At 42.8% G+C, this 9,670-nt stretch overlaps 1 protein-coding gene across 1 annotated transcript in view; it reads left to right on the forward strand.

Moving 5' to 3' along the window:
- mafa (MAF bZIP transcription factor a) overlaps positions 1-9,274 on the forward strand; it is an 84,164-nt gene extending 74,890 nt beyond the window's left edge. Inside the window, exon 3 of the mRNA XM_053423649.1 lies at positions 459-9,274. The gene's annotated coding sequence lies outside the window, so the exon portion shown is untranslated. The remainder of the gene's footprint in view (positions 1-458) is intronic.
- Positions 9,275-9,670: the final 396 nt, after the last annotated feature.

Here is a 9,670-nt window from a genome sequence, read left to right on the forward strand (position 1 = left end):
TGTTAGTGGATTTGCTCGTCTTTCTTTGGCCTTAATTGAAGATGATTAAAGAGTCACCCCCCATGCTGACGCCACTGTCACTCTGAATCTCGGCCAAGTGGGCTTGCCACGTACACTCACAGGGTGGTCACTCTGCCTTTGTTTTCCAACTGGAAACAGTGACAGCCGAGCCGTCCCCACCCCCCAAACCCGTTGACTCACTGTGTGTCACCATAAACCCTGTATGGACAGACAGAGTTTACACGAGGCGCCCCTATATGGCTCACAATGTGTTCACCCACTAACTTTTAGTCCACGTTATGTGTGTGTGTGTGTGTGTGCGTGTGTATGGATGCACTACGCTAAAGTGTGTGAGAAAGTTGTGGTCTGATTCAAACTCGAATGACTTTTTTTTTCTCTTTTCTTGTCCGACCCCTCCTCTCTCCTCTTCCCCTCCATCCTTCTCTTTCTGTCAACAGATAACCTAACGGCTGAGCAGTGATGACATCGCAGCGGCTGACCAATCGCAAGAAGGCACCTACAAAGCACAACATTAGAAAATGACTTCACGGAAGAACAGAAGACAAGACCCGCTGAAATCCCTCGAAATCCCTACTGCGAAATTCTTGAAAGCCTCTTACTACTCCCGTTTCCCTACTTGATATTTTACATCCAGCTTTTTTCTACAAAACACACAAAACAAAAAAAGAAAAAGAAAAAAGAAAGAGGACTCGTACTGATGACTTGGTTGACAACGCCAGACAGTGGAGGAACTATTTTCTCTTGGTGGGAAGATCACTGATGCATGCTTCTGTAAATAGATCATGATAAAAACCCTATTCTTATTCCTATTATAGGAAGTATACCAAGTCGCTCTCACCAACTTCATAAACCTTCACGACTGTGGATAGAGTACTCATGGCTCATTTTTTTTCCTATATGAAGTCAGTATTCTTCTTACCTCCCCAGAGACCATGTAATTATCATTTCCCTCATCATTTCTCTACTCGTTGGAGTTAGTTGGACTGAAAAATTGTACTTCCTCTTCGTCTTATTCTCTTTACAAAACAGCCTAGTCTTCCTCTCCAATATCTAAACAAGTACATGTAAATAGAGATGATTGACGACAACAGCATGGAACAGAACATAGTGTATATGTACCACTCCCCTCGTAGATCACAAATCTCAGTGTGTGGATATTTCAGACAACCTTTTTAAAGCGTTTAAAATATTGAACTTGTTTTTCTGATAGTTAAAGACATACTCCCAGGTATCTGGACATTTTCCTGTGTATATGAATAGATGCATAGAGGCAGTAGCTATAGGTAATGTGGTTACTCGACAAACTGGCAAGAATAAAAAGGCAGCAATTCTTCTGGTTTCATCACTGAACGGTCAAAGTGAAGAGGAAAAGCAGGCTGTTCACCCTGAGCCATATGTCCACCTTGGCCTTTCTTAATGTTTTTTTAACATTTAAAAATGTTTAGTATTGTAATTTATCTCTCTTAGAAGCTATCTACTTATTTTTCTGATTGCAATAACTCCCTTCCCCATCCACACACAGTATTTGGGTTGGAGCTGCTGTAACCGTCAGCCTGAGAGGAAACGCTTTTTTCTTTGCATGGTTCGAAACGGTGCTCTAACAAGGAGCCTGCACAGCGAAGAAAAGGAACTCATCACTGATTGCAATGGAGACACGAGGACTCCGACCTCCGTCTCCTATGGATTCTCAAGAAGACACAAATGGACAGACAGATAATATGCCAAGCCAATGAACAGAGAACCTCAAAAGGTTACCACCCTCACTAGTGAAGACAGAGCAAACCTTTGCATGGACGACAGGGGAAATGCCAGCTCGTTGAACACCTCAGCTCCATCACCGTGCATCCTCTACCTCTCAGTGTGTGTTGTGCAACAAGAAACCATGACTTTTTTCAGTGTCCCCGCCACTGTTCTCACAGCAGTGGGGACACACAGGGGGGGGAGGGGGTCCATCAGTGCGGCAATGGGGAAGAAAAAACATTACACTTTGACTCAAACACAAACACACACACAGACACATACGAGTGCATGCATACAGATGCACAATCATACACAGCGCAGCTCGAATATATTGCTGTATATATGTACAGTGTATCCACTATGTATAGCCCCAGATGCTGTACTTTGCATGTTGACATGTTTATGGAACGTGACCATTATTCATAGAAGAGATTGAGCAGGGAGGCCGAGTCAGTGGGTTGACTCTCTGAACCAATGCAAGCTCTTTGTCAGCTTTACGTCCCCTCCCTTTGCTTTCGGAAAAATGTACGCTAACATGACTGAAATCGTTTGAGCGCTCCCGATCCTCTTGTGCAAGGTCCTCTACAGCCAAACGGTGATGCTGATGGGTTTTAAACCCTTTAGAAGGGACACATAACCTGCCTCTGATGACAGACAGAGCCCAGCCACAGTGAGCGTGGGTAGGAGAAGAGAAGATGGAAGGCAAACTGGGGCGCTCCAATTAAGTGGCAGCACACAAAGTGGCATGGGGCATCCTGCCAGCAACTGTCTATTCATCCTATGTCAAAGGGATTTGCACATCTCAATGAGTCTACGCGCTGCCAGAGAAGTCCCAGAGCAGAGCAGAGGAGAGCAGGGAAATGAAAGCGAGGCTCAAGGGAGAGGATCGAAGAGGAATTCGTGTGGATTTCTACCAAAAATGTTAGATTGTACTGGACTCATGTTCAAGTATTCTCCTGCTCTGTCTACATATAGAATCTTCTTTTCTTGGAGAGTTCAATAACCCCTCGACCTCAGACGGTTACACCATCATGCGGCTCTCTAGACTGTCAGGACCTCACGTGCTGTCGGAGGTGAACATTGAGTTAATGAGCCTGGCTCTCGGCTCAACCAGATGTTCAGCCTTGTGGTTAAATACCTGTTACCCTTCTCTGGCGCCTGCCAACTACAGCTGAACTCTTCCTGGACACAGCATCATGAACAGCTTCACCAAGTAACAAATGATGATGTGGGAGCAACTTACAAGTGTGTAAAACAAGTTTCTTTTTGACTTAGATTATTAAAATGCATTGCAATCTACCAGCAGACACAAATTACCAAGGAAAACAGTCACTGTATCAGAAGACATGTGGACACATACTCCGCATTCCACTTCCTGCAGCCGATTTACATGAAAAAAATCTCCTTAAATCATATACTGTCAGATCACATTCAATCATAAGAGCGTATTTACAGTCAACATGTAAACAAACTTCAAATCAAGACTTATGACTTAGAGGTGATTAGTTAAAGCAGATTTAAAATACAGGAAGGATGAAGATGTCACCCAAACATGAGAAAATCGTATGTGGTAGAAAACAAGACACTGAGCAAGAGCTGATCTTCTCTGAGCCTCGAGGCTTTTCACTTTCTCAGAAATTAAACAAAGCCCCATTTCTGTGCAGCTGCAGGCTATTTGTGACAGGTCGGTTTGTTTTGATATGGTTTTGCATGTAAGTGCTCTGGTGCTTTGCCCTGGTAGTCAGGCAGCCAGTGCACTTTTATCTGGCAATGACCCTGACCAATGTAAGGACACATATGTAAACATGCACAGATGTTCATAACCAAAATGTGTGAAAGTGGATCCAAACGCATAGAGGCACATCCCTGCTCTTATTTAACACACACACACACACACACACCATGCTAATCTAAACAGCAAGGCTGTATGTAAACAGATTGTCGACATAATGGGATTGTTCAGTGTGCAAACAATAAGCTGTTAGCGTAATCACAGGTCAAAGATATATTACCCAGAGGGCCACGCTGTAGGTATATTAACATGATGGATATGTGGGAGAGAGGAGGGGGCAGGGGATATGAAGGATATAGAGCTCTACCGATTCAGATTTACCCCCTATCGGGCCCCCGTCCGCTGCGATTCTCTCCTCTGCCTCCCTCGCATTGGCCCCATTTAATCAGCCTTTGTCCTTCCCCCATTCGCCCACATCTTACTTACACTCAGTTCCTCCATTTTTTTTTTATTAACATTTCTCACCTCTAATGCCTCAGTCCTGTCTTTCCTCCATCCTTAGATAGATCTAATTTATTTCAGCAAAGCCTGAGCCAGTAAGTTTCTAACGAACAATATGATGAACAGAACAGCTACACAGTTGATTCAGATAATTCTACGTTATACCTGACCATGCTGAAAACAAGAGCAAGAGCGTCTAACTGAGTATCAGCAAACAAGTGCTGTGTCAGTCAGGATAAACCCTGTGCAGCTTACTCCATTGCACATACAGCTTATTAACTTATCTCTGCTTTATTTGATTACCATCTAGCCCAATCGCTCAACTGGCTAATAAGTCCATGTCGTTCTGACTAAACACTCCATTAGTGTCATCACTGGCAAGCTTGTGTGTGTACTGCGTACGTCTGTGGGCCAGTGGAGCGGATACACTTTGGGCCCGAGTGACACAGAGTAAACACAGGAGCAGAACACTGGGAAGAAAAACAAAGCTGGCCCGTCTATTGATGACGACAATCAGGAACAACGTCATTTAAGGCCTCTGTAGGAACATCCCATATGTGATGGAATACAGTGGAGCTGCCACTTGGGAGTCAAATATTTGGATAATCAATCAAAGACCCTCAAGTGGAGGATACAGGGTGATTTTTGTCAGACTGTTTCCAGTATATTTCTGAGGACATTTCAGTTCCCAGAAGTGGCTGCAGAGTGAGCGCTCCTCGTTTTTTCATTGCACGACATGAAGTCATCCTGTCTGCTTTGTGATCTTTGATTGTGAGAACCCGGCTTGTGTGGTATATTACCTGAACATAGCTCTCACCCCAAACCTCCCACCGAACACGGTTCAAAAAGCTTGCAGCTTAAAGGAACAAATTGTTTGTCGATTGACAAAATTCTTACTCTGGTTTGGGCCTACAATACAGTTATGGAGGCAAACCAAAAAGTTCCACATGGATAAACAAAAGTTAGGCAAACGGTTACTACATTTCAACATAGGAGGCCCAAGGGTATTGTAGTATTCAGAGCAGACCACCATGTCAGACCGAATGAAAACACTTAAGGGTAAAATGTATGAACTAGTGGCGAGAACATAAACCTTTGATTATGAAATCGTCCTGTGTCTATGTGAAGTAATGTTAAACTTAAATGTATTTAATGGAGAAAAATAATTATGTAACGAGTAGCTCCTCTGACTTAAACACATACATTATCTGCCCCCCCTCTCTCACACACATGCCGACACACAAACACACTCTGTGTCTCTGTGAAGAGTGGGGTGTCACGATTAACAGTGACCTCAAGCCAGACATGGTTGGGGTAGTAGGAGTGGGGCCAAAGGTGAAAGGATTACAATGTGTCAACCATGTCGACTGCTCTGCTGTAATCCTGACCTCCAGGCCGACCCCAGACTCTGGAAACATGACTCACACGTCTCAGCTCAACATGTTATAAGTACAGCACCATATTACTCACAGAGACACTAACTCGTTTGTACATTTCAACTAAAAGGGGATTTTTAAATGCTTAAAAAAAAAAGCCTATGACGTTGCATTGGATTTAGCACCAGAGATACATTGGATGAGGGTTGATCTAACAGCCAGACAGCAGCAAAGATAGGGCAGACCTCCTTATGTCACACAGCTAATGACAGGGATGAATAATAGAGCCTTTAAAGCCCTTACTCCCACCTCATTCTGGCCTGCACATAAGCCAAAGCACTGGGTGAGCAGCGAGCCATCAAGCCCCTCTCCGAGATGAGATGGGCTCCCAAGAAGATTTGGGGGGGATGGAGGGAATCGGCTTAACCCAAATGCCTCAATTGGAATAAATGCTCTGGGCTGACCAAAGTTTAATACCATTGATAAATGCTGTAAACCAAATCTTTAGCATCTGATTAGGTAGCGGAGGATAACGGATCCTTTTTTTAACCAACATTAGCTGTGGTAAGATAGCCCGGAACATTACGTGAGGGTTTGTACGAGAATGTACGGAAACACGTACACGCCGAGATTGTTATGAGCAGTCGAGGACTTTTACAAATAGCCAAGTTGCTCTTACAGAAATAAATAAATGGGGGAATAATAAATCGCCAGAAGCTGCGGACAGGTGGCATTTCAGCCTGCACCATTTAGCTGTGCAGTCTGGTTCCTGACAGCTTGATTTAGTCTCCTGCACCTGAGCCAGAAAGGAGAGAAAATTAACGGCAGGAAAAAACAGCTTAACTAGATTCCAATTTACCTGCTTTGAAACATAATGATGAAGCTATTCTGCAGGATGGACCTGTTTGGTACCTGTAGCAAGACCATTGAGATCAGGCAAATGTTGTGCAAACCCATTCACACGGAGAGAGGCATGGCACAGCCAATGAGGTAGCACAACTCTGCCATCTGAGCTGGGTTGTGTTCAAGGGAGACATTAGGGTTTTGTCTTTAGGGTGTAAAATAGAGATTAAAGTGGCTCAAGGGGAGATGCCAGGATGTGTGCTGTTCTCCCCGCTGTGAACAGGGTGTAATCCTTCAGTTTCAGAGAAGGGAAAAGTTTGTGGAGTCCAGAAAGTTACGCATACATCCCTTCTGGGCCCCCGACAGAGCAGAGAGTGGGAAACAGCAGGGGATATAACCATATGTTATCAAAGTGTTCTTCAAAGCTCCCGTCTTTAGTCCACTAAATTATACAGTATCATCACATACTGTATACCTGACAAAAATAGAAGAAACATAATTATGCAGCTCAATGTACAAACACACACAGAATCATTTCTTGAAAAGTATGTTTTAAGAAAAGTGTTACCTTTGAAAAATGAGGGGATGTTGTTGTTTTCCTGCAATTTCTTAACAGTGGCCGTGTCCTGATGGTGTGGGTCAGCTCATGATTTTGTATTTACATGCTTTTAAAATACTGCTGCTGCCGGACAATTACAAATTTATGGTTCCTATCAAAATGAGCCCCTTCTGTTTCCAGAGGTTAATTTGTGCTCGCCCCTCATTTCAATTGTACTGTAGTAAATGTCCACATTATTTCCCACATGGGCCTGGACCAGGGGTTTGATTATCCAAAGGTAGGCCACGGTCGGCTCTGTTATTGTCAGAGGGGTCGTAAGCTGCAGTAACGGCTTCTAGGGTCTTATTGCTATGGCGATCAGCCCCTTGCCACTTGGCCTCCATGACCCCAGTCAGAGATAAGCTTTATAGGAAAGCACATTAACATGCTCTGGCAGTCACCTCCCTCCTTTATCAAAGGCAATTCTATGAAATCAAGTGTTTATGGAGCCCCAGTGAGGATATAGAGCTGCTGATTGCCTGCATTAGAGGCTGAGTGTAAATGAGCTGGAGCTGGACAATGGACCTGTAGTCATGGGGAGAGCTGAGGATGTGATACTGATGTTATTCTCACTAAATGAGCAATATTTTTTAATGACTGCAACACCCCAAGAGCAGGTTACCAGCCCCGGCGTCACAAATATTGTCTGCAGTCTAAATATATCCATGTCTTCCACTCTTTCTACAATAACTGACACTACCATAACAAACGTTTAATAGGATCTAGATATGACGTAACATTATATCTTGGAGTTATTAAGTACGTTGCTATAGACTGCAAGTAACAGAACCTTCCATTATTGTCGTGCAGCACCGGTTCTATTCACAAAAATTGTCAAAAGGATGTCTTTTTTATTTCCTTGCACATCTGTTACATTTATACCTACATTTCCCTGTGGCTAGGAACACAAAACTACAGAGGTGTCAGTGGTGTGTGCCTGCTTACAGCCTGATCACTGCTGAAAGATCCTTTCAGTGCGTCTACAGTGATGGATGGTGATAGCCCTGTGTCTTTGTACACATCAGGGGGCTCTACTGTTGTCACTGGACAGATAGAGGGAGCGAGGAAAGAGAAAGATGTAGCCGCAGCTTAATGTCCTTCTCTGGTGCTGTGCATGCTCTTTCCTATTTGCTTTTCCCTTCACGGCACGGTTAACATCGTAAATTAACCTTTTCAAGTCCCCCGTGCTCAGAGACTGGTGCGCAGTATAGACAAAGGAGAAAAATAGATCTGTGTTATGCAATGCGGTAGCACCGGTTAGTGATGTAGCCTGTTCCAGAATCGAGCTCTTCCTTCTTCTACTTCAGTGATAGGGAATAAAAAAAGAAATAACCACACTTTCCTCAGAGCAAACATGTTATTTTACGTGCATGTCCTGTGTACTCTGCATATCAGTGAGAGGCTGCTTTTTGTTCTCCATCCTAGAAATGTAAATGAAACCACATGAAAGAAAAACATACTGTAGATCCCTCTGTTCTTAGTTCAAGTCTGTAAATAGGATGTAAATAACAAACAGCTATGCATGCTAATATACAAGCAATTTGTTCAGGTACTTTTGTAATCCAGACTTCTCATATGGCATGTAATGATGAAAAAAGCAAACATGGAAAAAACATAATAAATTGTGAACACAAATATGGTTTGTAAACAACTTCAAAACTGGAAAATATATGTCTTTGCTGTTAATGTTTTCTTACTGACGACTAATGCATTGGCCTGCCATTTACTACAGTGCTCTGCTCATGCTACTTTTTTATGTTTCGTAAGATAGGGCCGAGGCAAAAAGGACCATAAATCCCTGGTTTGTGGAAGAGCCGGGTTGGGGGAATGAGAAGATGAGGGGAAGGATGGCCGTCTGACCATGTCGTTATTCCATTGCCGCTGCACATTCACATGCACACACTTAATTGATGACATATCCTTAATGTCTAACACAGACAATAAAATACCATGGCAAAAACCGTTAAGCTTAAAAGCAGAAGAACCTGGCCTGCCATTTGAGTTATCTCACCAAAAAAGACCAATCACCAGCTTTAAAGTGTGCTGTTATTTTAAAATAGCACATATTTCTTTCTGATAAGCGAATGCAAAATCATTAAATAAACTACGAAGCTGGAGCAGGCGATTTTGACTCATCTGAAATTCTCCAAATCACGAGGCAACGGAGAGATTTTTGAAAACTTTGACAGATTTTGTTTGCTCGTTTGTAATATATGTCCAGTGAAAAACGATGACCTAAATGCCAAATTTGCCTCTGCCCTAGCAAACTCCAATGTGACAATTTATGAAGACAGAGATGGATGAAGTATGAAGAAAATCATTCTGGTTTCTAAGAGTGTTTATTTTCCACCATGTTTAGAACCATGTTAAATCCCAAGGCGCTCATGGTAGATGGAAGTGTCTAATTTTTAACCTGTGCTAAAGATATTTTAAATTTAATAAATAATTATTGTAACAAGAAAACCTGTTGTGTCCTGAACTTTCAACTTTGCTTTTGTGTGTGGGCTTGATGTTAATGAAGAAAGAGAGACAAAGAGAAAGTAAAGAGGTTGGAGGAGTTTAGTTATAAAGGGTCTTTAAGGATATTTGTCTCCAAGTAAACTCACTTCACTCATTATATCCAAGATGAAATACTAAGAAACCACAGGCTTACATACAATGACCTCTGACCCCCGACTCTCAGCCGTGTAAGATGGAGAAATGTGGTTACTTCTTATATCCCAACAAACAACAGTGTATAGTAGATTATTCGGCCGGACACAAACAGGGGATATTGTGAATGCAACGAAAGGCACGGCTAATAGTTGTTTGTGAAGGTTATCTGACTCATTCTGGGACTAATTAAAGCCACTCACACCC

Source organism: Pleuronectes platessa, chromosome 1 (assembly GCF_947347685.1).
Source record: "Pleuronectes platessa chromosome 1, fPlePla1.1, whole genome shotgun sequence".
In the NCBI taxonomy this organism is placed as follows: domain Eukaryota; kingdom Metazoa; phylum Chordata; class Actinopteri; order Pleuronectiformes; family Pleuronectidae; genus Pleuronectes; species Pleuronectes platessa.